Genomic DNA, 8,507 nt, shown 5'->3' on the forward strand with positions numbered 1-8,507 from the left:
CCAAGGCAGCCCTCCCCCAGGCAAGGAGAGACCCCTTTTAATAATTCATGAGGGGAGGCTCTCGTCTTGCTAGTCCCAGGAAGTTCTCTTCATGAGCATCCCTGGCCATGGATATACAGTACTGTCAATGCTCAAATGACTGTGCGTTTCAAAAAAAAAAAGATGTCATGTACTGTTTCTTTTAAAATGGGCAGGTCTCCTCAACCATGAAGCTTGCTCCCCATAGGGGCAAGTGACATTTGGCCGTGGGTAGGTGGGGTGGGGGGTTTGTGTGGTTTGGTGTGGGGGGTGTGCCTGTGTTTCTGTGAGTAACACAAAGCATGGCATAGTGGAGGGAGCATGAGCCGGGGAATCAGAAGGTCTAATCCCAGCATTGCAACTTGTTTGCTGTGTGGTCTTGGGCAAGTCACTTCACTGGGCCTCAGTTACCTCATCTGTAAAATGGAGATTGAGACTGTGAGCCTTAGGTGGGACAGGGACTGTGTCCAACCCAATTTGCTTGTATCCATCCCAGCGCTTAGAAAATGCCATAGTAAGCACTTAAATACCATAATTATTATTTATATTAATAATAATAACTGTGATATTTGTTAAGCACTTACTATGTTCCGAGCACTATTCTAAGTGCTGGGGTAATCAGTGTGGTGAGCCTGCTGGAAGCCATTTTTGTTGACCAAAAAGCCTTTTCACAAGTGACTGTTTTTGACCCTGGGAACAACAACATGGAGGAACGAATTCGAAAAGGAGCAAGGCTACCCTGCTCCAAGGCAGATCATTGCAAAGCCGGTCCGCAGGTGGGCATGAGGGAGAAATGGGCCTTCCTTCCCTTTTTTATCCAGTAACAGGCCTGGACCAATCAACAAATGCCACATAGGAACTGCTGCAACACCCAAGGCAGAGGCACATAGAAGGTGGTCGCTCTGAGTCATGAGGAGAGGAGGAGGAAAAAAACAGCTGGGCAGAGATGGAGACACGCGAGGCCGTAGTCGAGCCATGGCATGGTAAAAATGTCGTGCGGCTACACTAAGTGCTGGGATGCCCACGGTGCCGTCACCATAAACTAAAAACCGGTAGCAGTATGAGAGACCCCAAACAGCCGAGGTGGATTGGCTGCCATGTACCATGAATCTGCTGAGATTTATTATTATGGTATTTGTTAAGTGTTTACTATGTACCAGGCACTGTACTCTGTACTGGGTGGCTATAAACAAATTAGGTTGGACACAGTCCCTGTCCCACGTGGGACTTACACCCTCATTCCCCATTTTACAGATGAGGTAACTGAGGCCCAGAGAAGTGAAGTGACTTGCCCAAGGCCACACAACAGACAAGTGGCAGAACAGGGATTAGAACCCTTGACTTCTGACTCCTAGGCCTGTGCTCTATGCACTGCACAAAGTGTCAGAAGTCTGTGCAATCACTTACAGCCAGCATGAACAAGCGTAGCCACCCAGAGCCAACCGGAACTTCTCGAACTCCTCTGACATGGGACTATCTGCGTGAAGTTGGAGAAAACTGTCAGATGGTTAGCTAATTTGTTGTAGCGGGTGCGTGTTTGTGTGTGCACATGTATGTGTCACTCCCCTGCAATTAGACTGAGCTGAATAAAGTTCCATTATTTTCTTGAACTTGTCACAGATTGCTCAGTAATAATAATAATGTTGGTATTTGTTAAGCGCTTACTATGTGCCAAGCACTGTTCTAAGCACTGGGGCAGATACAAGGTAATCAGGTTGTCCCACGTGGGGCTTACAGTCTTCATCCCCATTTTGCAGATGAGGTAACTGAGGCACAGAGATGTTAAGTGACTTGCCTAAGGTCACACAGCTGACACATGGCAGAGCTGGGATTAGAACTCATGACCTCTGACTCCCAAATCCAGGCTCTTTCCACTAAGCCACGTGATGTCTGGTCATTACATCTGTTTAGGATCTGTCTCAGATGTACCAGACCAGTTAGGATACTCCCAACCATTGAGGTCAGTTATAGTGACTTTTTCCCAGCTCAGGTAGAGGGTCCAGTTTGGAAACTTGGTATAGAGCAGGGCTAGGGCTCATGGTAATCAGATCAGACACAATTCCTGTCCCACAGCCTTTATCCCCATTTTACAGATGAGGTAACCAAGGCCCAGAGAAGCAAAGTGACTTGCCCAAGGTCACACAGCAGACACATGGCAGAGCTGGGATTAGAACCCATGACCTCTGACTCCCAGGCCCGTGCTCTTTTCATTAGGCCTTGCCGCTTCTCCACTACCATTGAATGACTGACTGGTCTTGTCTTATGCTGTCAAGTCATCTCTGACCCATAGCGATGCCATGCACACATCTCTCCCAGAACGCCCCACCTCCAGCTGCAATCTTTCTGGTAGTGTATCCATAGAGTTTCCATGGTAAAAATATGGAAGTGGTTTACCACTGACTGCTTCTGTGCAGTAAACTCGTCTCCACCCTTATTTCTCTTCTCTGCCGCTACTGCCCAGTTCAGGTGAGTTTTGACTTGTAGCAGATTGCCTTCCACTGGCTAGCCACTGCCCAAACTAGGAATGGAATGGGTAGGCCTCTGCTTGACTCTCCTTCCTGTAGCCAAGACTAGTAGAGTACTGGAAATTCTCCAGGTGTGACTCTGAAAGCTGGGATTTGAAGATGATACTCCTGATCGTGTGTGGGAGTGTGGCTGAAACAACTGAACCTTAGCATGCATCACAACATGCTCCACAGGATGGATTAATGCTATGCCAATGGGGGTTATATGAAGGATTATTTATCAATTGAACTTTGACCTGTTTATCAGGAGAAGTGGCAAAGTCCTTCAAGATGATCAGATAAGTGACCTCGTTATCCATTTTCTGGTTTGAACTGTGTCTAGTGACCAGGGGGCATGGATGGTGTGGGATTCCATGATCCCCACTCCTGCCCCTCCCACAGCAGCTGAATTCCCCACTCCACGCTGTCCTCTGGAGTGGTGGCGATGGAGTCACGACCACCGCCTCCCCCACCAAGGATCTGGGATGCAACATTGTTGGGATCGTCGGTATGTAATGGACTATAGGAAATAAAAATGCCTGGCCTGAACTTTCTTCCAGCCAGCTGTAATTACAAGCAGCAGTGGGGAAGAAAAATTGTGTGCAAGTGGCAGATGTTCCAATCAATCAGATCCTGTCTGCAGGAACCAATCAGAGGAGGTAGCTCATTAGTGGGTCACAAATTACCTGCTTCAACTGGGTGGAGGACCCTCAGCTGGGGCACTCAGGGTTGCCCATAATTCAATCTAAAGTAGCTTAGGCAATTCGCATCTTCATCACTTACCTGCCAAAAGGTTTGCTCCATATTGGGTCAGTCTCTCTCCTTGAGCCAGCCTCTTTCTCACTTACTCTCTGGGCTGATCTGCCTGCTGCAGTGGTCCCCCAGTAGTCCGTCATTTTGTTGCATCATTTCAGACTGGGTTTTAGTCTATTTTTAAACCATTTATCCATCCATCCTGGTGTACGTGTGCTCCCTTTCAGTGCACCATAGAACAGCTGTTTGGGGTATCTTGTTTTTGTTGATTCTTCTCCTCTGGGCCCTCTCCAGCCAGCATAGCTATGTTCCTGTGTATATTATTGCAGTGATGGTGACTTGACTGCATGAATTCACAGGAATGTTTGAAATTTGGCAAGATAGTCATGAGTGATCTTCATGACTGGCAATTGTTGGTATATAGTGGAAAGACCCCGGGCTTTGGAGTCAGAGGTCATGGGTTCAAATCCCAGCTCCACCAACTGTCAGCTGTGTGACTCTGGGCTTTTTCCCCTCCCCACTACATGACACTTATATTCATTCATTCATTCATTCAATCGTATTTATTGAGCACTTACTGTGTGCAGAGCACTGTACTAAGCGCTTGGGAAGTACAAGTTGGCAACATATAGAGACGGTCCCTACCCAACAGTGGGCTCACAGTCTAGAAGGGGGAGACAGAGAACAAAACAAAACATATTAACTGAACAAAATAAATAGAATAAATATGTGCAAGTAAAATAAATAGAGTAATAAATACGTACAAACATATACACATATATACAGGTGCTATGAGGAAGGGAAGGAGGTAAGGTGGGAGGATAGAGAGGGGGAGAGGAAGGAGGAAGAACTTATATCCATATCCTGTTTTTGTTTTTTTCTTGGTATTTGTTAAGCACTTACTGTGTGCCAGGCACTGTACAAAGCGCTGCGGTAGATACAAGATAATCAAGTTGGGCACAGTCCCTGTCCCATGTGGAGCTCACAGTCTTAATCTTCATTTTACAGATGAGGTAACTGAAGCTCAGAGAAGTTAAGTGACTTGCCCAAGGTCACACAGCAGACAAGTGTCGGAGCCAGGATTAGAACCCAAGTCCTCCTGCCTCCCAGGTACAGAGTGTGCTCTATCCACCAGGCCACTCTGTTCAGCTGCTCTCCTCCCTGAAATTTATTTTAGCCATTTGTCTACCTCTTTAGTCTCTAAGTTCCTTGAGGGAAGGGAGTAGGTTTACTAATTCTCTTGTATTCTCCCAAGCAGTGCTCTGCACTCAGTAAGTGCTCAGTAAATACAATTGATTGATAATAGGTGCTAAATGATTCATTGGGACCCCTGAAGCAAGAGGTTGCCTCCTTCCAGGTTGCTGGAAGGAGAGATTTTTTTTGAATGGTATTTTTTAAGTGCTTTTTAGTTGCCAGGCACTGTACTAAGCTCTAGGGTAGATGCGAGCTAAGTAGGTTGGACACAGCCCCTGTCCCACATGGGGCTCCCTGTCTTAATCCCCATTTTACAGATGAGAGAACTGGGGCACAGAGAGGTGAAATGACTTATCTAAGGTCACCTAACAGACAGGTGATGGAGCTGGGAATAGAACCCAGGTCCTTCTTACTCCCAGGCCCGGGCTCTATCCTCTAGGCCGTGCTGTTTCTCCCAGTGGAGCAGAAAACGTCTTTGACATAAACCAGAGAGAAGGCTTTTTGATTTAATCTAGCCCCTGGCTGTTCCTTCAAAATCACACTCAAAGGGCACTCCTAATATTTACCAGGTTTCCCCCTGTTTCTGAAATTCTAAGCCATGACAAAATACCCATAAATCTCTATTTTTTTTTCTAATGGTGCTAGATTTGAACTGGGTAGAGGATTAAATAAAGTTTAACAAATAAGTCTCTTTTCAAACTAAATTAATAAATTTCCTTTTACTGTATTTCTTAGCTATCTAGGTCTTTGGCCTTTACTTAATGATGATGCACTTGATTAAATAAAATGAAAGAAAAATGAAAGTTCTTTCAGACGTTAAAATGAATAATGAGTTTAGACTTAATCCAAAAGCAATTTAACTTTAAACATTCATATGAAATTAAATGAGCCATTGAATTTGCTATATAAGCAAGCATTAATCTTATCAAGCTATGAAAACTGGAATGTTATACAGTGACCCATTAATTTCAAAGCCTAATACAAGGTCTGTTTAATGCCTGCAGTCCATTAAAAAAGTCTTATTCCACAATATAAGTGCTTTTTCATAAAAGTTTAAACCCCAATTCATTTTTTTTTACTGTTCCAATCATTTGATAATCTACTGTGACAAGATTTTGGCTGCAAATCTAACTGCAGTCTATAATTTTGTCATGCGAGACAAATTTTCCTGGGGACTCTGGGTCAATTTCTCTTGCATGGGAGCCCAGAAACATTCACTCAATCGTATTTATTGAGAGCTTATTGTGTGCAGAGCACTGTACTGAGAGCTTGGGAAGTACAAATCGGCAACATATAGAGACAGTCCCTACCCAATCTCTGGCTGCCAGACCCTGTGAGTGGTGAATTAAGTGAAGCTCTCTTCAGGTATGGGAATACAGTGGATGTGAGCCTTCCTATAAACACAATAGTAGTAGTAGTAGTAGTAGCAGTAATAATAATACCAATGATAATAATAATAGTCATAATCAATGATTAATATGGTTTGTTTTTCTGACATGACAGTCTCTCCCAACTTAAATACAGAATAGAGGGCAATTCCAGCAAGTCAAATACAAACTATATGGGAAGCAGCATGGCGTAGTGGATAGAGCACAGGCCTGGGAGTCAGAAGGCTGTGGATTCTAATCCCAACTCTGCCACTTGTCTGCTGTGTGATCTTGGATAAGTCACTTCACTTCTCTGTGCCTCAGTTTCCTCATCTGTGAAATGGGGATTGAGCCTCTGACCCCTCACGAGACAGGGACTGTGTCCCACCCGATTTGCCTGTATCCACTCCAGTGCTTAGTACAGTGCCTGGCACACAGTAAGTGCTTAACAAATACCAAAATTATTATTATTATTATTATTATTATTACATCTGATCACCTTGTAACATCCCCAGCACTTAGAACAGTGCTTTGCACATAGTAAGTGCTTAATAAATGCCATCAACATTATTATTATTACTACTACCAAAAGCTCTCTATCCTGTCTACTGGCCTCAGAGCATTTTGTAATAGATGGTATTTATTAAGTACTCACTTTAATAATAATAATGGGCATTTTTCAAGCTCTTACTATGTGCCACTGAGGTAGATACAAGGTAATCAGGTTGTCCCACGTGGGGTTCACTATCTTCATACCCATTTTAGAGATGAGTAACTGAGGCACAGAGGAAGTGAAGTTACTTGCCCAAGGTCACACAACAGACAAGTGGTAGAGCTGGGATTAGAACCCACATCCTCTGACTCCCAGGCTCATGCTCTTTCCACTAAGCCATGCTGCTTGTCTGTGTGAAACACTGTACTAAGTGCTTGGGAGAGTGCAATCTGGTGGGTAGACAGACATTAAAATAAATTACAGAAGTAGGAGCAGTGGGATTTATTTAAGCTCATAGGAAAGTATAGCAGAAACATGAGACAGACTCCCTGTCCACTTGGAGTTTACAGTCTCGACTGGGAGAAGCAGCATGGCATAGTGGAAAGAGCACAGGCTTGGGAGTCAGAGGTCGTGGGTTCTAATCCCGGCTCTGCCACTGATCAGCTGTGTAACTTAGGGCAAGTCACTTGACTTCTCTGTGTCTCAGTTACCTCATCTGTAAAATGGGGATTAAGACTGTGAGCCCCACTTGGGACAACCTGATTACCTTGTATCTACCCCAGCACTTAGAACAGTGCTCGGCACATATTAAGCGCTTAACAAATGCCATTATCATTATAAATAGTAATTGTGGATTTGTTCAGCTCTTACTATGTTACAAGCATTGTAATAATAATAATAATGTTGGTATTTGTTAAGTGCTTACTATGTGCCAAGCACTGTTCTAAGCGCTGGGGGGATACAAGGTAATCAAGGTTGTCCCACGTGAGGCTCACCATCTTAATCCCCATTTTACAGATGAGGGAACTGAGGCATAGAGAAGTTAAGTGACTTGCCCAAAGTCACACAGCTGACAAGTGGCAGAGACAGGATTAGAACACATGACCTCTGGCTCCCAAGCCCGTGCTCTTTCCACTGAGCCATGCTGCTACCTTAAGTGTACTAAACACTGGGGTACTTATGATAAAGCAATGTGGCTCAGTGGAACAAGCATGGGCTTGGGAGTCAGTGTCTTGCCCAAAGTCACACAGCAGACAAGTGGTGGGGCCGGGATTAGAACCCATGACCTCTGACTCCCAAACCCATGGGTTCTAATCCCGGCCCCACCACTTGTCTGCTGTGTGACTTTGGGCAAGACACTTAACTTCTCTGTGCCTCAGTTCCCTCATCTGTAAAATGGGGATTAAGACTTTGAGTCCCATGTGGGATGACCTGATTACCTTGTATCTCCCCATTGCTTAGAACAATGCTTGGCACATAGTAAGTGCTTAACAAATGCCATCATCATTCTTATTATTATAATCAGATTGGACACAATCCCCGCCCCATAGGGGACTCACAGTCTAAGAAGGAGGTAGAACAGGTATTGAATCCCCATTTTATAGATGAGGAACTTGAGGCCCAGAGAAGTGAAGTGACTTGCCCAAGGTCACAAAGCGGGCAGTGGTGGAGCCAGGATTAGAACCCTGGCCTTCTGACTCCCAGACCCATATTTTTTCCATAATGACAACTATTAGAATCACAATGAATAACTGAAATTGCAATTGAATAATGATATATACAATAAATCTGAGGATGGATAGAAATCCAATCTGCTTAATAAATACCACAGTGATGATGAGTAAACTAATACATACATGTTACCAGCAGCTTGGGAAACTATGTGCATGAATTAGAGGGGAAACATTATCCAAAGGGTTCACTACAGTGGCTTAAACTATTATTCATTAAGCACATACTGTGTGCAGAGCACTGTACTACTACTGATAGCAATAATTGTGGTATTTAAGTGCTTACTATGTGCTGAGCACTGTACTAAGCCGCAGGGTGGATACAAGATAATTGGGTTGGACATAGTCCCTGGCACACAGTAAGCACTTAACAAATACCAGAATTGTTATTATTATTATTACTATTATTACTAAAAACTCTCTATCCTGTCTACTGGCCTTAGGACAT

At 44.2% G+C, this 8,507-nt stretch overlaps 1 non-coding gene across 1 annotated transcript; it reads right to left on the reverse strand.

Annotated features, from left to right (window-relative positions):
• Positions 1 to 2,494: 2,494 nt before the first annotated feature.
• On the reverse strand, positions 2,495 to 2,631 carry LOC119920099. The gene has a single exon (XR_005447865.1). It is a non-coding gene; the product is annotated as a small nucleolar RNA SNORA7 (small nucleolar RNA).
• Positions 2,632 to 8,507: the final 5,876 nt, after the last annotated feature.

Source organism: Tachyglossus aculeatus, chromosome X1, assembly GCF_015852505.1.
Source record: "Tachyglossus aculeatus isolate mTacAcu1 chromosome X1, mTacAcu1.pri, whole genome shotgun sequence".
NCBI lineage: Eukaryota > Metazoa > Chordata > Mammalia > Monotremata > Tachyglossidae > Tachyglossus > Tachyglossus aculeatus.